At 41.8% G+C, this 24,249-nt stretch overlaps 1 protein-coding gene across 2 annotated transcripts in view; it reads right to left on the bottom strand.

Moving 5' to 3' along the window:
- The window catches only part of CHST11 (carbohydrate sulfotransferase 11), a 281,471-nt gene that overhangs the window by 67,615 nt on the left and 189,607 nt on the right, over positions 1 to 24,249 (bottom strand). The window lies entirely within an intron of this gene.

The raw sequence follows: 24,249 nt of genomic DNA, 5'->3' as shown, positions 1-24,249 counted from the left end.
GGAGAATTTTGGAGACGGGACGGAGTCCACCTAAATGCAGTGGGTTTGGACATATGGTGTGTGTCAATACAAGAAGGCATTGAGGTCGCTCTAAAGTTGTGGAGGGACATAAATGTTTGAGGTTTGCAAAACATTTATGCTGGTGGCGAAGGGGAGGAGGGTCCTCGAAGTTGGAATTTGCGGTTTGTGGCGGAACGGTGGGGGGGAACCCGTCAGGTTCTGGACCCCTCATGTGCACTCTTTATATGCCGGCGGGTAGAGGAATCCCGTGGTAGGCCTGGTGGGCCGCGGGTTGGGGACATGTGTTCAGATGAGGCCAGGTTGTTGGTTAACTGGTGCCTCCGAGCCGGTGCTTGAGCGGCTGGAGGTAAAACATCAGTCTGGCTACAGTTTGGGTAGAATACCCGTCGGCAGGTTCTTGGGGCTTCGAGGACCACCCTCCGGTTCTGTTGAGTGGATTTCTGTTATTTATGTTGTTTTGTTATAATAAAAGGCTGCTGTGGCCAATAAAATCCATATTGGTGTGCAGTCTGTTTATTTTAGATAAGGTAATGGTGGGGGGTTTATGTAAAGTCTTCAAGAATGACTCGACCATACCCGTTGTCAAGAGAGGCCGTACGGGGCACAGCCTTAAAAGGGAGGCCGACATGACTGGGTTAGGTCGGGAATAAGAGAGGGGGTTTTTAAAATGACGGGGGTTAGGCAGGGGTTAAAGATACTTAGATGGGGCAGGAATAGAGGAAGTTTGAATTGTGCATTATGGGCGTAGTTAGTGGGGGCGGGAACAATTAATGGGTTTATAAGGGGTGGTCAGTTAGTGGGGTCATCCATTTTGGCACAGAAAACGGTACAATCTCCCACCCACCCTCCCAATTTTCTTTTCTTGTCATAGCAGCATAGCGAAGGGGAGGAGGGTCCTCGAAGTTGGAATTTGCGGTTTGTGGCGGAACGGTGGGGGGGAACCCGTCAGGTTCTGGACCCCTCATGTGCACTCTTTATATGCCGGCGGGTAGAGGAATCCCGTGGTAGGCCTGGTGGGCCGCGGGTTGGGGACATGTGTTCAGATGAGGCCAGGTTGTTGGTTAACTGGTGCCTCCGAGCCGGTGCTTGAGCGGCTGGAGGTAAAACATCAGTCTGGCTACAGTTTGGGTAGAATACCCGTCGGCAGGTTCTTGGGGCTTCGAGGACCACCCTCCGGTTCTGTTGAGTGGATTTCTGTTATTTATGTTGTTTTGTTATAATAAAAGGCTGCTGTGGCCAATAAAATCCATATTGGTGTGCAGTCTGTTTATTTTAGATAAGGTAATGGTGGGGGGTTTATGTAAAGTCTTCAAGAATGACTCGACCATACCCGTTGTCATGTACATGACAATGCATTATTTATGGTCTGCAAGTGCACCTAATAAGTTGATTGAACAGTTCCTATTTTTATTGCATTTCAATAATGCCTCTGTGCTATATCCAATCTCACAGAACAATAAATCACAGTCAGGCCACACACAGGGAGGGCTGGATAATGTTCTAAGACCTTGACTATGGCAGTACTGACCTTGCTGCTCGATTGAACTGCTTTAGTTGTCAATGGAAATTACAGATTGTGACGCCACCGGCTCCATAGCCGAAAGCATCAGACACCACAATACAAATGGCTTCTTTTGTTTTGGCTCCAATATGCTGCTGTTTTTTTTCTGCTTCAACTAAGATCCATATACTGTAATGATTAATGTGTCCCAGTTCACAGAAAGGATCGCTGCTGCGCTGATACAATGACATATTACATGACTAATAAAGAAAGTATTTTCAAATAAAGTTCTAGAGTAATCCAGAAGTAAATATTTACGGTTGCATGTCACGTTGCCATCGTGGATTACTTACATATAGTATAAATATATGTACTGGCTAGGCTACACGTAGCTTACTAGTTTTGCTGCAGGGCAGCAGGTGGCACCAGTCTTCTGTACCATGTTCACATTTGTTAAATGTGCCATTTTCCCTGCAGCAGTGTATGAAGGGATGGATACACATTCAAACGTTATCCATCCAAAATAGCGTTACCGTAATTTACTGCCTTAGATTTCTCTGTTACACCAGACTTTACGATACAGCTTTTTTAAAGCCATCATGTTCTTTAATTATTCCAATTTTTTTAAACTTTTTTTTTTTTTTATTTTTTTTTTTATAAAATTTGATTTGTGAGCACTACACTATGTAAGCAACATACTACAGGAAAATGTATGGTAAGTCTCCACTCCACATATAACATTGTTATACAGTACCTCCCGCTGAGTGACGGTCATGTTTTTCCAGCAATCGGAATTTCCACTTGCTCAGCATTTCAGGCCACTCACCTTACGTTACTCTAGTTCTGAGATCACTATTATGGCTACAATCTGCTTTTTGTATAAATAATTATTGAAGCAAATTCTAAAATTAGCAAAAGCTGAATTGACAAAGCCAACCCGGATTTAAAAATAGAATGGCTGTGCTTTCGTATGTTTTGTGCTTAGTTTGTGTAAATCAGGTTCTATGGTGGTATAATAAATGATGATGTGACAATTCTGAGTTAAAGGAAGGGTGTCGCAGTTTTTATTTTTGTATTAATTAATCCGGCATGTGTAATTTGGGACTGTCAATTATTTTGTTCTCTCTGATTTAAGCCACCATCAGAGACATCTACCAGAGGCTTGTGTGTAAAAAACACAGCACTGCTTGGTAGAACAAGTGCTCCTGTGTATGGGAGAGTTGAGCAAGATGGTTACTACTGGCTAAACCATTGTTTGGCTGACAGCTACGGTATCTTAAGTGTATGGTCATACAGAGAAATCACAAGAATCCATAACAAAAAAGTTATGTACCGCCACAAAAGGAGCTTCAAAAATGTTATATTTAGAAGAGGTATTTTTTTTAAATTCAATGGACTCTATGTACCACTCTAAAGACTCGGCAACTTTACTTGATTTGTATGAAAGTGCTTCATAAATATGGTGCTTAACTGGAATTCAGTGGTTTTTCATGTCATTTGTAATGGGCGATGTCCCTAATGTATGGGTATCTTTCAATTTCATTGGATTGGCCCATACTTCTTTGTCCACCCGTTAGACCTTGGTGTTGACTGGCACACTATGTTTTGTCTCGGTGATACTAGCACAGTTTCTAGCTGCCAGCTTACAGGAGGAGAGCATCTGCTGGCAAGTGTTGTGGCACATAGTATCAAGACTGAACACTAGTTGGCAAGGGTCAGACCAGGTGTTAAATGTAGTGTGCTCTGACAGTCACAGGAACATGTACTTTACGTGTGAGCATAGCCACCAAGATGTACAATGACTGATGAGATGTAGGCAGAAGCAAGAAGACGGAGAGGCAAAGTGCAGTAGTGAAGCTTCATCTAAAGGACAAGGCATGAAACTATTGTAAAGATTAGCCTGGGCAGTTAAGAACCAGGAGATTCGGAGTGTCTAGTGGCGCTGTATCACTATGCTCAAGTGTTGTTTCTAAGAAATAAGCAAGTGAGTTGGTAGGGAGAGACTGAAACTTTGGGAGCCATTGCTTGATCAGTATGGTCTGGGGAATGACCAGTAAAAGACATGCTATCCTTATATCTGTGGACCGCATTTATAATGATTGACCACTGTTAACCCTGCCTGTCCTTTACAGTTTATGGCATCAGTATGGAGTCAGAGATAACAATCTATTCCCATTAGTTTGCTTATTTGCAGGTGTAAAGAATACAAGAAAATCAATTAAACTGTTGTTCTTTCAATTCACCAAAAGCAAATCTAAATCTTGGCTAATCGTTCTGCCAATGCATACTAATGGCTGGCAAATTGGCTAACCCAAACTGAACAAACCTATTTGCATATTTGTAGTAATGTGTTATCCAGTCTGTTAAATGATTAAATAATCCCTCCAGTGGAAAAATGGCGCATAAAAGTAAATTATGATCAGACTAATCTGGACTCATCCTGGGACAAGAATACTTTCCTTTTTTGAAATGTTTTATCCTGAATGCGCAAATCTCCTCATAATTTATGGAACAACATTTCTAAAATGGACCTCTTCTCCTGGTTTCTCAAAGCACAGTTTAAAGTGAACCAATCACCAGGATTTTCATATATATAACCTAAAGCCTGATTCCTCATCCAACAAAACTGATACCAGGAAGCAACATTTTTCTGTTGGCTCAAGCCCCGCCTCTTCTGGTCACATGGGTATGACCTCAGTACAGGTCATGCAAGTCAAAAAATAAATCGATTGTACAATACTTATGCTAATTTTAACAGGGGGAGGGGATAACTCTGAATACTCCCCAAAGATATTATCTGCTCCTCAGCTGCTGTCACTCAAGAAGCTGATGATTTTACAAACTTTACTTTCTTGGATTTCAAAACCTAAACATTGGAGCTGACTACTACAGGTATACAGAGAATCAGCCTGATAGTGCTAGCATAGCACTGGCTTTACATTAAATCCTGGTGATTGGTTTACTTTAAAGGGGTTGTCCAGGACTTACATACTGATGACTTATGGGTAGATCCCAGAGAGGATGAATGAAAAAAGGTAAGCTTTGCTAACTGGGATATTTCCGAATGCATTCCTCTCAAGCATCTGCGATTCTCTGAAAGTCTCTCAACACATTAGATTGTCTTCTATGATTGAAGTCTTCAAATGCAACCTGAAAATTATTCTCTTCAGGAAAGCTGTTCCAAATGCCAACCCATTAACCTAATCTTTCTTTCCCCAATATGTGATAGATTGTAAGCCTGTGAGAGCAGGTTCCTCTCCTTCTCTATATCAGTCTGTCACTATAAATTTATGAGTTTTGTGTTTGTATTTTATATAAGTAGTGATGAGCGAGCACTACCATGCTCGGATGCTCAGTACGTGTTAAGAGCAGCTGGACGCTCAGATGGGCGTGACTCAAGCACCCGAGTATAATGGAAGCCAATGGGGGACGCAAACATTTTTCCAGAAATTCTTCCAGTCCCACATTGACTTCCATTATATTCAAGTGCTCTACTCACACCCATCTGAGCATCCAACTACTCTAAACGAGTACTAAGCACCAGAGCATGGTAGTGCTCGCTCATCACTACTTATATAAAATACGTACTGTGGTAGGGTTACTCAATATGATCTTTGAGGTAATGGCAGGGTCACTTTTACTTAAACAGTCCAGCAGGTTTGTTTCACAACACATGAACCGCTTTCCAGGAACATAACACAAGTCCTCTTCCAGCTTCAAGGAACATAAACACAGTGTCACAGTCTTTCAGTTGCGGGTATGCCCGCACAGATTTGGATACTACCTTTCCCCAAACGTATTCCGGTGGAGATGTAGCAGCCGCCACATATACCTTGCCGAGGCAAGACAAGGGAATCCTCTCTCAAAGGTTCCTTTTAGATGTGTAACAACCTTCAAACACTGAACATATGGCAAACAGACACTATTATAACATATGAGACACACCCATTGGTGGAAGTATGTGCATGTACAGACTCACCCTAAAAAGTCTCTTGGTAGTACAGGTTCCAGAGCCGCCATCTTACAGTATGTAAACCCTATTCAAATGTACAGCATCCAGGAATTAATGGCAATATAAAATTAATACATTTTAATATGCAGTTTGAACCAGTTCGACCAGAGCAATATAATACTTAGATGTATCTCCATTTGTTTGTCTTAAGAACTAAGAGCAGGGGGGAAAAGGGGGACCTAAAATAAATGTAGGATTTGCACTCCATCAGATATACTTAGGAGCTGTGTAAAATGAAGCCTATGGCCTCATAGTAAATAATGATTAGTTCTGAGAAATGCCTTCTGCTCAGAATTTATAATATTTGACTCAAGAAATCAGCATGCTAATCCAGTGCTTGCTGATAAATGAACTTGGGTTTATAAAACTATCTCCTACTGACTTGATATGAATACGAATAAGAGCATTATGATGCCAGCTTGTGGGGGTGCCACACCGCTAGTGAATATTTATCTTTAGCCAATGTATCTTTTGTCGGCTTTAACCTAGATATATATAGTGTAGTTTACACAAAACAAAGAATTAAAAACAGTCTGATATGAAAGGAGGAGGTCAACAATGGCAAAAGACATTGGCCATGAAAGGACCCTGTCCTGTGTGTGTTGATGTTGCAGGGCAGCTGAACAGTTTCCGCCAGAAGCAACTCCCTATGTTCTGTTTCATTTAAAGCAACACTTTCTTTTATTTATATACTGTATATATATATATGTATATATATATATATGTATATATATATATATATATATATATATATATATATATATATATATATATTCTTTTAAAACAAAAGTCCAACTATCTGGAATTTAATAGACAAGTTTAATATTGAGTATTGTATTTTTGACATATTACTAAGTTTATACAGCATGACATGACCAAATGCTACCTAGTCTGACACTTTATTGTAGAAAGGACCTTTGTAGAAAATATATTTTATTTATATATATATATATATATATATATATTATATTATATATATATACACACACACATATACTTACATATACATACATATATCTACATGTATATATATATATATATATATATATATCTACATGTATATATATATCTACATGTACATAAATCTACATGTACATATATCTACATGTACATACATATATATAGTATACTATATATATTACCGTGTTTTTCCAAAAATAAGACCTCCCCCAAAAATAAGCCCTAGCAGGGATTTTCAGCATTTTCGGAGAAAGGCTTAAATATAAGCCCTCCCCCGAAAATAAGCCCTAGTCCCGGATCAATAATGAAGTGTCCGTGCAGCTAAAAAAAGGTACAGATACTGCAGGACACTTCATTATAGACAGCGGCACCCGGCAATTACACTCACCAGACACCGAGCAGAGGACCTGCAGTGATCACACACCCACACACATCAGCTCTCACACACACACACACACACACACACACACACACACAATCAGATCACAAACACACACACCAGATCTCACACACAAACATCGGATCGCACACACAGTCAGATCACACAGACAAACATCGGCTCACACGCAAACAACAAATCACACACACACACACACACACACACAAACATCGGATCGCACACACATCGGATCGCATACACACTCACCTCATCCAGTGACACCGATCTCTTCTCGCCGGGAGAATCCTAAGAGACAGTGCAGTGCAGCGCGACGAACAGACCTGCGGCCGGACACGTGACTTGCTCTCATTCTCTGCTGCCGTAAGTGCTGGATGTGATGTGATGTGTGTGTATCTGCAATCGGCTGTGTGTGTGTGTGTGTGTCTGCGATCGGCTGTGTTTTTCTGCGATCGGCTGTGTGTGTCTGCGTTCGGATGTGTGTATCTGTGATCGGCTGTGTGTGCCTGCGATTTGATGTGTCTGGGATGGCTGTGCGTGCCTGCGATCTGCTGTGTGTGCCTGCGTTCGGATGTGTATCTGTGATCGGCTGTGTGTATCTGTGATGGCTGTGTGTGCCTGCGATCGGATGTGTGTATCTGTGATCGGCTGTGTGTGCCTGCGATCTGCTGTGTGTATCTGTGATCGGCTGTGTGTGCCTGCAATCTGCTGTGTGTGATCTGCTGTGTATATCTGTGATCTGCTGTGTGTGTATCTGTGATCGGCTGTGTGTGTCTGCGATCAGATGTGTGTATCTGTGATGGCTGTGCGTGCCTGAGATCTGCTGTGTGTGATCTGCTGTGTATATCTGCGATCTGCTGTGTGTGTATCTGTGATCGGCTGTGGCTGTGTGTATCTGTGATCGGCTGTGTGTATCTGTGATCGGCTGTGTGTATCTGTGATCGGCTGTGTGTATCTGTGAAAGGCTGTGTGTGTGTCTGTGATCGGCTGTGTACACCTGTGATCGGCTGTATCTGTGATCGGCTGTGTGTGCCTGCGATCTGCTGTGTGTGATCTGCTGTGTATATCTGTGATCTGCTGTGTGTGTCTGGGATCTTCTGTGTGTGTCAGCGTGTCCGCTAGCAGCAGGGTAGGACGGCGTGCAGCTCCGACCGAAGATCACAGGAGGACCTGGGAGCCACGCAGACGTCCTGGTCTGGTGAGTATGAGTCTCCTGGGAAGTGGGGGGTCTGCTTTTTTGGGGGGTAAACTTACCCCCAACCGTGTTTCTCCAAGAATAAGACCTCCTCCAAAAATAAGCCCTAGCGCTTTTTTGGGGGGCAAAAAAAATATAAGACAGTGTCTTATTTTTGGAAAAACACGGTATATATATAGTATACTATATGTATGTATATGTATATGTAGATATATGTACATGTAGATATGTACGTACGTACGTGCGTACATATACATTATATATATATATATATATATATATATATATATATATATATATATATATATATATATATAATTCCGGATGTGGTCGGGCTGGGTTACAAATTTCGATTCCATACTCACACCCCATATATTTTAAGAGGAATTTCTAATTTTAGAAACAATATTATTGAACCTGAATGCTGTGCTTTCACAGAGATATATTATCCACATAATTGCACAATTTAGCCTTTCTAAATCACAAATGAGCATTGTATGTGAGGTGAAAGTTATAGAGCTATTTGGCTCTGTGTGGTTACAAGCCACTTTCACACAGACTATGAAAAAAGAACAACTAACGCTGTATCCTGCTCCAAACATGCAGTTATTGGTCTTGTGCTGCCAGTAGAAAAGGTTTGTTAAAGTTCAAATGAAAGTATTCTCACCCATAAAATGAGCTGGTTCAACAAGTAACAAAGATGTGTGTATATGTATATATACATACACACATACATAAATATTTTATATATATCTATACACACACACACACACAGCGGGTGAAATAAGTATAAATATACATATTTGCAATTTTCTAATTAAATTTATTTCTAAAGATGTCATTGCATTAACTTCTCACCAGATGTTCATTACAACCCATCCAATCCACACAGGAACAGAAATCAAATCATAGATGTCCATAAATTAAGTTATTTGTAATAATGAGACATAACACAGGGAAAAAGTAAAGTATTTAACAAATAAAGAAAGAGATGCTAAAAGTCATGGAATGTTATGACACATTATAGGGTCACATACCCGTGTTCATGAAAAGGGCCCACAGGAATTTCATAAAAACCCCGCCGGAGGGGGATCCCCAATGCACATTTCGTGGGCTTGCAAGCAATCTGCTTCATCAGGGAAAGGTTTTGTACAACATGGGTATGTGACCCTATAATATGACTTTTGCACAATTTTTCTGTGGTGACACATGATAGTTTAACTTTGGATGGAATTGATTTGTTTGGTAGGTTCCATACATTTTTGTTAACCTTGTATACCACTCTCAGAGTGATTCATAGTGCATGCACATTGAATGGACTAGGTGCCCTACCAGGTTTTCCAGTTTATGCTATTACCATTCTCCGCTCTTTTCATGGCTTTTGTTTGTCTGTATGGTTTTTAGGAACACATCATGCACTTTTGTACATCTTTATTTAATAAAGAGTATGCTTATTAAGCAATAACTCCTTGTGTCCTCCTATACTTCATGTTGTATATAAGTGCCCAAGACTATCTGTATAACAAAAAAAAAATCAACTTTTAATAAAATTACCTGTGGGGCGGGCCGATGCCTCCTATCTTCTTGCGCTCGCTGTCCTGCTTTCCTGTTCCATGTGGATGACGCATCCCATGCCATCCATACATAGTCCTCCATTAAGATCCTGCGCACATGCACTCCTCTCTGCCCTGCTGCAGGTAGATCAAAGTAACAGAGTGCAAATGCAGACATTCTTTGACCTTTCCCCACACCTGTGAACTACAGTACTGTGCCCTGCCCGCAGTAGGGGAGAGAGAAATGCACAGGAGCGCAATGTAAGCCTCTGTGTGGATGACGTCGGACGCATCATCAGACCCGACCGTCCAGCAGGTGACTATAATAAAGGTGTTTATTACGTTCTACAGACTGACTTGTGCACTTCTATATAGTTTTCTAGAATGCTGTTGTGCCGCCCCCGCGTCAGCAGCCAGGCTGCTCAGATCCGGATCCGCGGGGGCTCGAGGGATCTCCGTACCCGGGGAGTCGGGGTCGCGCGGACACTCGGAATAAAAGGAGGATATTTACACGGGGTGTTATGTTTGAAGTTCATGACTCCACCCGTGGTGTGTGGTAAGGTGGCGTACCACCGCTGCAGTTGGGAGTACCCGGTGGCGATGGTGTGGGCAGCCAGGTGTTTAACCCCTCCACGGGTAGGGGGGATGCCCCGGGACTCGATGAGGGTGACGGGGAGGTGCCGTTGGGGCGGTAAGGGTCACTTATGTACTCACTCAGTCCAATAATGCTGACACCGACAACTGTGGTAAACCAAAGTTCTTGACATTGCTGCCGCTGGGAGGGAGCACGCATGGATCCCGTGCCCGTTGGTGTTGCCTGTTAGTCTGTGACCTTTTTCCTTGGCACCTAGTTTTTCTGGTTGGTCTCTTGAGTATAAAACTGGTCGGGTCCCGCTCACCAGTATGGCTAATAGGGTGAGCTTGCTCTCAGGGTTCACGCTTGGGATTTTCCGGACCGTATAGTGGGAAAGTTCTATCCCCCTCGTTGAGCTAGTACCCCGATTTTGGAGCGGGTGGAGAAAGGATCTTGAAGGCTCCGTCGGGTAAATTGCCAGGACGCCTGAAGCTACTTCCTGACGTGCCCTGGCCCCTGCCCGGTGATGGCACAAGGCCGCCGGCTGTCCTCCTCGACAGTCCGTGCCCCTTGTCACGATCCCCTGCGACCGGGGTCCAGCTCCTACCAGGCCCAGGCCGTCTGCCCCCTAGTAGTTCCAAGGAGCCCAGCTCCTGACCTCCTCTCACTTTCACCTCCAACACTACACTGTTCTGCTCCTGACACTCCTGACCTCCCCTTAACCAACCCCCCCAAGTGGGCGACCCTATGCTACTCAGGCCGTCCACTGGTGTGTCTGGTGGGTGTGGTGCAGAGTGTTCCTGGGATTTTGATTAGCTTGTTCTTGGCAACACCAAAGGTCAGGGACCCGTAACCAAGGAGGAGGTGGATACTGTGCATAAGGGCAGATTGTACAATATCCTGTGACGACCTGATAGGCAAGGGCGTCACACTATATATAAAAGCTCACTGGTGGTGGCAACATCTTATAAGGGACAAGTCTGATGACAGGTTTCCTTTAAAGAAAAACTAGCTACCAAATCAGAATAAATTGACATCTTGGTGATATTATTCTTCTTGTCAATTGAGGTGTCACTTTCCCTGTCTGACACTAAATCAGCACTATGAACTGCATAGTTAACTGGTTCCCGGAATTTCAAACCCATCATCCATATACCGTACTTAGATCTGTTCTCACAGCTATATACAACTGCCAAAAAGTTAACAATATATTGTGTTGAAATTGAGTTACACAAACAACAAAAAAAAGCAGATATGCAATGAGTAAAAAAACATAAAATGTCTAAAAACAGTAACGCATACTCGACTGTATAATCTGCATAATTATACAGTGGTCGGAAATAAAGCCTTACAAAATATGGTAGTTACTGTGCACATTTTTATTCCTTTTATTTTTGTATTTACTAAACAATTATTTTTAAAACAGAATTCAAAAATTCTTTATGTAATTGCGACACCAGTGTCCACCGCTAGGACAACCTTTCTCCAAAATAAAAAAAAAAAAGTTGTAATCACCTCTGGTGGTGTTTGTGTCAATCCAGTGGTGTCAGTGCTCACGTGAGGGTGTGACGTCTTATGAGTCCTGCACACAATCACTGCTGGCTTTCCGCTCCAAGGCTTTAGACGCAAAAGTAATCAACAGGCAGCCGCAACACTCACTTTCTGTTGATTAACTCAAATGTCCAAAGGCGGGGGTGCAAAAAGCCAGAGGTGATTGTGTGTGGAGGCTTGCATGACGTCACAACCTCACGTGATGCCACCGCCTGTGGGTATAACCTTATTTTTATTTTTATTGGGGGAAATGTCTAACGAGAGGGCGTTGTCTTATTAGTAGACAATCCCTTTAATCATGGCAGACCAGAATATGTAAAGATTGGAGCACAGAACAATTTTATAGGTGCACATAGTTCAATGCCAATGAGTGGTAGTGCGCACACAGTAAAAACCAGTCATCAGATCAAAAGTGGACAGTTTTTGCTCTGATTTTATTCCCACTGCTCCGCAGATATATGGCTGGTTTTTTTTCCTGTATATTTTTAAATCTGCCATATAGTTACAGAGACATGGACCTCTTGCTAAAGACCATAAACATTTGCACAAAATAAAAAGTGCATAAATCTCTGGTACCTTATGGTGGATTTAAAAAATGAATAAATAAATAAAAAAATAAAAAGTCATACTGGTGGGAGCAGCAGGAATAAAATAAGAACAAAAACTGGCGTCATGAAATGGATCCACTGTGAGTGCAAATTTCCATAGTTTTATGATTGTTTTTGAATTATTTTTTTTACCTTTAAGAGAACAATAATTTTAAAGCACAATCTAAGCAGCTGAAAACCACATTGCAAAAGCATGGCGAATTACATTTTAGGACACTTTTCAGCACTGTGATGCTTTTTCAGAGGGTTTCTCCACTTTTGCAACCAATTTTTATATTGTATTAACACATTTTAAATAAAAAAAACCCTTCAAACTTTCATTATAAAGGTCTTACAACTTTGTACATACAGTGTGAATGTAGATGCTTGTCTCTGTTTTTACTGACTAGTGTGTGTGGGCTGATCCTGCAGCCATGTAAGTCACATGTGAATATACCCTATGGCCATATTCCCAGAATTAATGCTGCATTTCATCAGCTGCATTTTTTTTCGTGCAGAAAATCTTTCCATGGTTGACAGAGCCGTGTGAATGTGATTACATGAAAACTCTTAAAGGGAACCTGTCAGGTGCAATATGCACTGAGAACCACGAGCAGTTCTGGGTACATATCTCTAATCCCTGCCTAACCATCCCTGTATACACTAGCATAGATAAAGCGATCTATAGGAAAAGTATTTCTAAAGATCCTTTATGATATGCTAATGAGTGCGGGGACCAGTCGCAAGGGCGTTACTTCCCCCGACTAGTTCGCCCTCATAGCATGTTAGCACAACCACAGGGGCGTGCTAGCTTGCTATTCAATGCCCATTGTCCTACGTCATCGGCGGTGACGCACGTACCTGTGTCCGTTGTCACCGCAACAGATGCCGGGTTTAGGGTCCGTGAACATGATCAGAATTCCCAGCACTTACGGTCATGAGCACTATGAAGCCAGGTGTACATATCCCGGCTTCAGAGAGGTGAAGTGTGCATGACCGGAAACGCCAGGACTTCTGATCATGTGCACTGACTCTAAACCCAGGGTCTGAAGCAGTGACAACAGACACAGGTCACTGCTTTTTATGCTAGGCAATGGGCATTGAATAGCATGTTATCACACCCCTGTGAGCGTACTAACATGCTAAGAGGGCTGACTAGTTGGGGGAAGTAACGCCCTTGCGACTAGTCCCTGCACCCATTAGCAGATCATAAGGGATCTTTAGAAATACTTTTTCTTGTGATCTCTTTATCTATGCTAGGTAGGGATTAGCAATATGCACCCAGAACTGCTCGTGGCTCTGGGTGCATATTGCACCTGACAGGTTCCCTTTAACAGCTAAATACTAAAGACAGTGTTCAACTGTGTTTTTTGTGCGATTTTTCTCTATGGGGTAATGAAAAATGCATGTAAATGCAATTGTGCTTTTAAGTGCAGAATCCCAGCATTTCTGCACTGAGAAAAAAAAACAACCCTTCATCAAATCTGCACCATAAACCCATAAAAAAGGGAATTTGCTGGCTGTGGAAAATAACGCTGCATTTCCTTAAGTGGGAACATGGCCTAAACAAACATTTTACAGTTACACACTTGTTCTCGTCAGAGAATAAAAAATGTACGTCCTTTGTATACTCATACATAAGTGAATTTTCTTTCAAATGCAGCATATCTAGGGAGGCTGGTGGGGTATTGCCTTGGGCGTTGCTGGCAGGGGAGCACTGTCAGACTACCGGATACGGCGGTCTGAGATGTCACCCCAGCGGCTGCATTTTGCTGTCCCCCCGTAGTGGGAGTCAGCTATTCGCAGAACCGGCTGGCAAGCAGACGGCTGGCTCAGAGAAAGTGCAGTGTACCGGCTCCCTGTGATCAACTGTACTTGTGTCTTTCAGATGCGAGTATAATTGAAGCCCTGACAGCCGTCACTTCCAGGATATGGCAAGGTCAGCAGCGTGATCAGGTCAGCTGATCACACTGCTGAGGTCACTCCTTACCAACGCATAGGGGGCTGAAATTTGGTGTGGTAAGTGCTGTAATGGGCTGAAGACACTAAAGATTTATTGTCATTAGGGGAAGAAGGTTGAGTACACACTAAGCGGGAGGGGGGGGGGTGTTCATCTATCTGCGAATTTGCACTGACTACTCGGTAGCCCAAAAAAATCACAGACATGTAATAAACAGCCCCATAGACTTTCATAGGCCCGAGTTACATCTATGAAAAACAAGGATAGCACTTGTATGCAAAAAACAGACGTCTGAATGTGCACTTAGCGTAGTAGAGACTATTGTAGTGGTTGGTTATACGAATATAATACACAAATTCTTCCTTTGAGGATTATTTTTTCCTTTTCGTGAAGATAGCAGCCAGATGTAGCTTGGGAACAAACAGCTATGCTACTACTACTCATAATAATATTATTAATATAAACGCTTTCTTCAAGGTCTGATTTCCAAGGTTCTTGCACACAGGATTGCCATTTCATATAATCGCTGTAAGCTGCCTAGTTAATACATATCTGTTGTCCGTATCCAGGTTCTGTCACCATGGAAATATACCAGAAGAAGCAAGTTAACAAATTACCTCTGTTTCTGTGCTGCCTTCCCAATCCCTGCTCCTGAAGCTGTAGGAAGGAGGGGATAAAGACGGTCTTTATATTGCTCCAGGCTCTCCTTAAGCCAGAGCAGACACACTTTGCCTATTAATTTAAAGTTTCCACATATGGAATGTGTAAATGTAAGATTACATGTAAGATCTCAAGTGTGTCGCGGAACTATAATGGACTATTGAGCACTTTAACAAGCTCAATTACATGGCATTATCATAACATATATTATTTACATCACTTCCCTAGACTAGCTTACAATTGTCCCAGTTATTCTTATAGAGTTCAGCATGTCAACAAAATTCTATAGCTTTAAAGCACAAAAGACAGCCTTAGTATATCTCATTATGTATGTAACATTGCCTTTATATACAATGGCACGTGAAAGTTTGCAAAACTTTCATACATTTTTATATTTCTGCAAATATTTAACTTAAAACTCAATTAGATTTTCACATAAGTCCTAAAAGTAGAAAAGGAGATCCGTATCAAACGCTGGAGTCAAAAATATTAAGACTTTGTAACTTTGTACATAACGAAAATGATCTAATATCATGTCTGTGTGTGGCAAAAGTATGTGCATTTTAATGATAAGCAGATAATTTGAAGATTACTCAAAGAATTTATGCCAAATGATAAAATGTGCCAAATTCATCAAGTGCGCGTCTTAGGCTGCTTTCACACATCCGGCTTGAGCTCTGCGGCTCAATCCGGCTGTGCAAGCTATGCAACGGATGCGGTGAAAACACCGCATTCTTTGCATAAGTTTTTCCTTTGCGGCCAGTCCGTTTTTTGCCGCTTGTGGCATGCTACTGAGCATGTGCAGTGGCAAAAACCGCATGCGGCGGCCGGATGCGGTTATTGCCGCATCGCGCCGCATCCGGCCGCCATAGGCATGCATTGAAAAATGCGCCGCATCGGTAGAATGCGGCGCGATGCGGGTTTTTTTGCCGCACGAAAAAACGTGCCAGGCAACGTTCCATCCGGCCGCCACATCGGCTAAATCTGCCGCATGCGGCAAAAACCGGACGGAACGCAAGGCCATGCGGCACAATGAGGCACTAATTATAGTCTATGCAGGAAAATCGCAACCGGCAGCAAAAAAAAACGGTTGCGATTTTCCTGCAAAGTGCCGGATTGTACCGCATTGCAGAAACCGGAGGTGTGAAAGCAGCCTTAATGAATACAACATAGCCCCTCATTAGGACTGGCGTATGAATCGGTGCCTTAAGGGTGCTTTACACTCTGCGACATCGCTAGCAATTGCTAGCATTGTTGCGAGCGATAGCACCCGCCCCCGTCGTTGGTTCAACATTTGGTGATCGCTGCCGTAGCGAACATTATCGCTACAGCAGCGTCACACGCACATACCTGTTCTGCGACGTCGCGGTTCCTGCCGAACAATCCCTCCTTCAAGGGGGAGTTGCGTTCAGCGTCACAGCGATGTCACAGAACGTCCGTCCAATAGAAGAGGAGGGGCGGAGATGAGCGGCCGGAACATGCCGCCCACCTCCTTCCTTCCTCATTGCCGGTGGACGCAGGTAAGGAGATGTTCCTCGTTCCTGCGGTGTCACACATAGCGATGTGTGCTGCCGCAGGAACGACGAACAACATCGTACCTACAGCAGCAACGATATTAAGAAAATGAACGTGTCAACGACCAACAATTTTTCACGTTTTTGCGATCGTTGATCGTCGCTCATTGGTGTCACATGTCGCTAATGGCGCTGGATGTGCGTCACTAACAATGTGACCCTGACGATATATCGTTAACGATGTCGCAGCGTGTAAAGCACCCTTTAGATTTAGAGTCTGCTGTTCTCAATCAATGGGATGACAATCAGGTATAAGTAGGAGACCTGTTTTATTTAAAGGGATCCTGTCACCAGATTTGGCCCCTATAACCTGCGGCCACCACCAGTGAGCTCTTATATACAGCATTCTAGAACACTGTATATAAGATATTAGGCCGCTCTGTATAATGTAAAAATCACTTTATAATACTCACCTAAGGGGAGGTGCGGTGCAGACTGGTCGGATGGGTGTCTCTGTTCTCCAGTACTAGCGCCTCATCTTTCAGCCATCTTTGTCCTCCTTCTGAAGCCTGGGTGCATGACGAATCCTATGTCATGCAAACTAGCTGGCATTGCAGTCCTGTGCAGGTGCACTTTGATCTGCCCTGAGCAGGGCAGATCAAAGTATTGTAGTGCGCTTGCGCAGGACCTCAATGGGTGTAGAACACATCATGCACCCAGGCTTCAGAAGAAGGAGGACAAAGATGGCCAAAAGAGGAGGCGCCAGGTACCGGAGAATGGAGACACCATCCGACCAGTCTGCACCGCCCCTTAGTTAAGTATTATAAACTGATTTTTACGTTCTACACAGCGGCCTGGGCTCTTATATACAGTATGTTAGGATGCTGTATATAAGAGGCCACTGGTGGTGGCTGCAGCTTACAGTTGCCAAATCTGGTGACAGGTTCACTTTAAAGAACAGAGATTTGTCAAAATCTGATCTTCCCAACACACTTGTGAAATAGTATCATGGCAAAAAGGAAGATTTCTGAAGACCTCAGAAGAAAAGTTGTTGATGCTCATCAACCTGAAAAACCTGTTACAAAAACCATCTCTAAAAAGTTTTGACTCCATCAATTCTTAGATTGTGTACAAATGGATTAAAGTGAAGAAAATTATTACACTCTTCAATAGTGATCAACCAATAAAGATCACTTTAAGACCAAGGTTACAAAGTAACCGAAAGTCACCTTTAATAATCCTATAGAATTGTAGTGGAAGGACCTGAACTTCATTGGGAGGAAACACACCAATATAATAGAGTTGATGCTGTTTTGTATGGAGGAACAGGTTAAAATTCCTCCAAGCTGAAGTACAGAACTAATAAACAATTACCAGAAAACTTGCAGTTATTGCTGCACTTAAGGATCAGATACTAAAAGCAAAGGTTCACATACTTTTGGCACTCAGACTCATGAATATTAGAACATTTTCTTCATAAAAAAAAGCAATATTTTGACTAAATTGTTTGATTTGGTTCTCTTTTCCTACTTTTAGAACTTGTGTGGAAATCCGATGTAGCTTTAGATTAATTATTCAGAAATATAGAAAATTCTGACTGGTGCACAAACATGGTGCAGAAACAGTGTATATTTACATACAGTGATACAGAGTCTAGACTTAAATAACAAGAATCGTGTCCTAAATTCCCTTCAGTTACTAATTAGTAATTGTGGTGTATAACGGATAGATTGTCCTTGCCTGGAGTCACAATGATATACAAGGTTGATAAGAGAGTGGAATGATATAACCCATCAGATGAGATTAATAGAAAAGTCCGGAAAACTAAACCGAAATGCAGCCAAGCAGACACTGCAAGAGTAGCTGAGTGAAATCAGAGGGAGTATCCCGCAATCTGATGCTTTCCAGGAGGACAGAATGGGTGAGGCTACGTCTAGGTCAACAGAATACTTCAATGTGGCGTAATAAGGTTCCACAAATTTACTGAACTACAAAATGTGAATACTGAGAATGATAACAGCAGATGGAAATGTTATTTCATTTCTTTTGTTAAAGGGAACCAGTCACCAGCTATTGGCCTTCTAAACTAAAACTAGCACCTTAAGCAGCGCTTGTACTGCATTCAATACAAAAGGTGCACATTACCCCCTCGTAGACCCCAAAAATACCTTTATAAAATCTCCCACCCTGTATGTAAATTGTTCGGTCCGATCCGACGGGTGTCCTAATCTGCGCCTCCTGTCCCTCCTTTCACCCTCCTCCTGTGTTGATTGACATGCATGATGTCTCGGATGCCATCCACGTAGGCAGGCAAAATCTCCATATTTCCGGTAAACGCAGTCCTCTGCGCAGGCGCGCGATTTTGGCTAGTGATGTGGATGATGTCACTCACTTCATCCACATCGGCCAGTAAATTATCGCGCATGCGCGCAGAAGTTGCTGTTTCATGCAGGCTCGCCTTAGTTTTTGGTTCTGCCCACAACAGGGCAGAGTGAAGTACACATGTGCGAGCAGGGAATATGGAGAATTTGCCTGCCTACGTTGATGGTGTCCGAGGCGTCATCCACATCAATCTATACAGGAGGAGGGCGAAAGGAGGGACAGGAGGCATGGATTAGGACACCCATGGGACTGGACAATTTACATACAGGGCGGGAGATTTTATAAAGGTATTTTTGGGATCTACAGAGGGGGTCGAGGGGTAACATACACGTTTATAGAATGTAGCACAAGCGCTGCTTACGGAGCTAGTTTTAATTTAGAAGGCCAAAATCAAGTGACAGGTTCCCTTTAATGGTTCACAGTGAATGCTATTATACCATGCCCTAACAGTGTTAATGGTACAGCATTTTTCACAATAACTTAATTGTGGAAAATGTGGCAAAGAAACCTGCTTCTTTAAGAAAAAGTAGTGTTATGGCACAATAAAGACAAATTAGAAAAAGAAACATAGTGGAGAATAAAGTATATTTTTAAGCAATCTCACAATTTGTAACTGATGCAGCACATAGCCAGAAGTGGATGCAGGAAGAAGAATGATTTTTTTTTCTTTTATATTCAAATTCCCATAGAATCTAATTCTGGGTATGGCTAAGAAAAAAAAATGCATATTCGATTGCAGAGTTAATAGTTTATTCTGTTTACGGCTGCATGAAAAAACTGCTTTTTTCTTTTAAGGCAAAAAAAATAAAAAGATAAAAATGGTACAGCTACAATATACGGTATAAGAACATTATAAACACTAGTGCAACTGCAACAATAGTCTTTTAAAAACTACCATAAAGTTCACAAATACCAATACTAGTGTCCAAACAATAAAAACTACTGTATAATGAAAAATAATGCTGCTCAGTACTACGCCCTAACATACAGCAATTCAAAGTCCAAATAAAAATGACATAATTAACAAGTACAGATTGAATAACTGCTATACAATGGTTACAAAAAGCTGAAATCCTAGTTTTATAAACCAAATATTAGAGACTTGTATTAGTTGTGGATTGGTCTGCGGACAGTCGTGGCGTCTCATAGAAAATAAAGAACGTGCTACTTTTGCCCTCCCATCCTAATGCGATTGTGTAACCAGTATTTTATATTGAATATCATTCCGTATTTACATTTATTTTTTATATTTTTAGATATTTATTGAATATTAATAACAATCATAGTATATAATCATTCAAAACATTAAGAGTCAATCATGGAGTTAATAATGTAAATAATGTACAAAAGTGATTGGGAAGGAAACAAAAAAAGCAGTGTGTAACATCACACAAACGTGGGCTTATTCTGGCTAATAGTAGACACATTCCCTAAGTGTAACAAGTACTGAAGAAGCACCCTGTCTAGAATTCACGCAGGGTGAAATAACGGAGGTATTACATAATGCTGTCCATTGTTAGATCTCAGCCACTAGTTCATCTAGGACTTTTTGCTTACTTAAGGTCTCTTGGGCGAGCCGAATGTTTTTCTTACGAGCTGAATAAATGATCCCTACTGAACTATGAGCGTGTAGATCACAAGGAAAACACTGCTACAGTTTCAGGAATAATAACACAAAAAGGCTACCGATAATGCAAGCCTTGTTGTTCCTCATCTTCCTCTTCCATTTCTCAAAGAAATTCTTTGGGCTAATTTGATTGAAATGTAAAATTGCAAGTTGTGACCCAACCCAAATCACTTTTGTCAGCTGGGAGTTTGTGACCTTTATGTTAAGAGATGGTTTCTTGGTATAAAATTAATGTTTGCATGTACTCCGTGATTGTACAAAATATTCCTGGAGTCCATTTTATCAATAGAAAAGGAAACGATCATATATGATACAGATAGATTATTTTCTATAATCCAAATACCTAAATAAAAGGCTCTTTAAATTTGTATTTATAGATGGAGGTTTTTTTTTCTATTTAGTACTTATATATGGTTCAGAGCGAGCACATTAAAGGGACTGTCGGAGCAAGATGACTGTACAAACTAAGTACAGGCGCCTGAGTGCACCCTTGGTATGGCCAAACATTTAAAGGGAATCAACCATCAAAACTTATAAATACACATAAGAGTCTCCTCTTAAATGTTGTTCTAGAGATGAGAAGGTGTGTCCAAACATTTGGTCTGTACTGTATATTTTTTTATATATATATATATATATATATATATATATATATATATATAATATAATATAATACAGTACAGACCAAAAGTTTGGACACACCTTCTCATCTCTAGAACAACATTTAAGAGGAGACTTTGTGCAGCAGGCCTTCACGGTAAAATAGCTGCTAGGAAACCACTGCTTTGGACAGATGTTGTAGATCTTTTTGGATGGTATTATAAATGTCAGCAATATGCTGGTTAGCGCAGTCCTTTGTGTTTTTTGTTAGTTTGATTCCTAAATAAGACATGCTGTCCACATTCCACTGAAATTTGATTTCAGATTGTAGGACTTTTAATAGATCCTGATCCAGATTGAGGTGCATAGCCTGGGTTTTATCCATATTGACCCTATATAATGAGACCCTTGAGAACTCTTTAAAAACTTCCAAGGTCTGTTTGACCGAGTTCAGTGGATCCGTTAGAGAGAGTAGGATGTCATCTGCGAAAAGTGACACTTTGAATTGTCTGTTATTAGCAGGGACGCCCCTAATCCGGCTGTCCATCCTGATCTTTTCCGCCAAGGGCTCAATGAAAAGATCGAACAATGATGGGGAAAGAGGACACCCCTGCCTTGTTCCATTCGAGAGGTTGATTTTACCCGAGAGGAGACCATTTGTTAAAATTCTTGCAGACGGGTTTGAGTAAAATGATTTTATAAGGTCTAATACCCTCCCATTGAAGCCAAATTTTTTTAAAGTTTGAAGTAAGTAGTTCCACTGAACCCGGTCAAATGCCTTCTCAGCATCAATTGTGTAAAGACTGTGGGAGTCTTAGTTTCCCCTGAGTGAGTAGGTTTAGGATTCGTCTGGTAGCGTCTTCTGCTCCTCTGTTCGCAATGAACCCCACTTGATCTTTGTGTATAAGGTTCGGTACTATTTTTTGTAGTCTGGTGGCTAGGGTTTTTGCCAATATTTTCAGGTCAGAATTTAGGAGCGAAATGGGTATATAGTTTCCAATGAGGTCTCTGTCTCCCTTTTCTTTATACAAAACTGATATAGTGGCTTCTTGCATCTCTTCAGGTAATTTTAAGCCTAGTGATAGTTCATTGATGAGGGTGGTTAAATATGGGGTTAAGATTATAGCAAACTTTTTGTAGTACTCATTGGGAATTCCATCTGGTCCTGGTGCTTTATTTTGTTGTTTTTGTTTTGGAGAGTTTATTGTAGACATTATGTCACTGTTTTTGTATGGGGTGTTTAAAAAATTTAAATCTTCGTTAGACAGAGGGTAACTGAATCGAGTCAAGGAATTGATTGATGTCTCCCTTAGTGGGTTTGTCTTCTAGTTTATTATTTTTTAAGTTATATAGGTTGTTAAAAAATTCCTCAAATTTTAGTGAAATGTCTTTTGGATTTTTGTAAATTTTGTTGACCTTATCTCTTATCTGTAAGATTTTGGTCTTAGATCTCAGAATTCTTGTTCTTCTGGCTAAAAAACCTGAAGGTTTATTCATGAGATGGTAAAAATTGGATTTTGAGGTCATTATGAATCTTTCGTATTCGTTTGAGAGAATGGTTTTTAAATCTAGTCTGAGTTTTAAAATTTCCTTTTGTGTGTCATCTCATGGACTATTTGCTTGTCTTGCATCTGTCCAAAGTAGAGCTTTCCTGGTTAGGAAAAAAAACACATACAAAATGCTGGAACTTCCCAAGCTACTTTATATATTCAGAACTATCCCATTACCAATCAAGAAGAAGCTTATACAAAAACTCCAAACTCAACAAACATCTTTTGTATGGGGTAAAACTAAACCTCGAGTAGCACAATCTACCCTAAACAAAAACAGAATCAATGGGGGGTTGGGGATGCCAAACATAATGGCCTACTATCAAGCAACGACATTAAAAGCAGCCAGAAGTATTGGAACAGAGGTGATAAACCTGCATGGGTGGGACTTGAAGATTCTTAAGGTACCGTCACACTAAGCAACTTACCAGCGATCCCAACAACGATAGGGATCGCTGGTAAGTTGCTAGGAGGTTGCTGGTGAGATGTCACACTGCAACGCTCCAGCGATCCCACCAGCAACCTGACCTGGCAGGGATGGCTGGAGCGTCGCTACACAAGTTGCTGGTGAGCTCACCAGCAACCAGTGACAAGCCCCCAGCGCTGCGTGGAAGATGCTGCGCTTGGTAACTAAGGTAAATATCGGGTAACCAACCCGATATTTACCTTGGTTACCACCGCACGTGCAGAGAGCAGGGAGCAGCGCACACTGAGCGCTGGCTCCCTGCTCTCCTAGTTACAGCACACATCGGGTTAATTACCCGATGTGTGCTGCAGCTAAATGTGTACAGAGCAGGGAGCAGCGCACAATGCTTAGCGCTGGCTCCTTGCTCTCCTAGTTACAGCACACATCGGGTTAATTAACCCGATGTGTGCTGCAGCTACATGTGCACAGAGCAGGAGCCGGCAGCACAGGCAGTGAGAGCGGGGGAGGCTGGTATCAAAGGTAAATATCGGGTAACCAAGGACAGGGCTTCTTGGTTACCCGATGTTTACATTGGTTACCAGCCTCTGCAGAAGCCGGCTCCTGCTGCCTGCACATTTAGTTGTTGCTGTCTCGCTGTCACACACAGCGATCTGTGCTTCACAGCAGGACAGCAACAACTAAAAAATGGCCCAGGACATTCAGCAACAACCAACGACCTCACAGCAGGGGCCAGGTTGTTGCTGGATGTCACACTAAGCAACATCGCTAGCAACGTCACAAAAGTTGTTCGTTAGCAGCGATGTTGCTAGCGATGTTGCTTAGTGTGACGGGGCCTTTACTGTCCAAATATAGAAGTTGGAGACCTGGTGGTGGCCTACCTATGCGACTCTAAAAAGCGACTACCTAAGGAGGTCATCACCAGGAACTCAATAATAACATGGAGGAAATTTGGAGCCCAATCTAGAAAAATACACAGCACTGAATCAGTAGGTTGGATGAAGATCGAAACTCTTTCTGCAGTCTCACCAAGATTAAAGCTCAACGACTGGAAATCCAAGGGAATATGCTTAATCTCAGACATACTTGATAACGATAAGCTGAAACCCTACCAAGACTTAGCAAAAGAATTCAAACTAACAAAGTCAAATAAGAAAACTTGGAATATAAAAGAAAAAATA

Source organism: Anomaloglossus baeobatrachus, chromosome 4 (genome assembly GCF_048569485.1).
Source record: "Anomaloglossus baeobatrachus isolate aAnoBae1 chromosome 4, aAnoBae1.hap1, whole genome shotgun sequence".
NCBI classification, from domain to species: Eukaryota; Metazoa; Chordata; class Amphibia; order Anura; family Aromobatidae; genus Anomaloglossus; species Anomaloglossus baeobatrachus.
The sequence above is the reverse complement of the archived record's forward strand: the minus strand, read 5'-3'. Positions and strand labels throughout refer to the sequence as shown.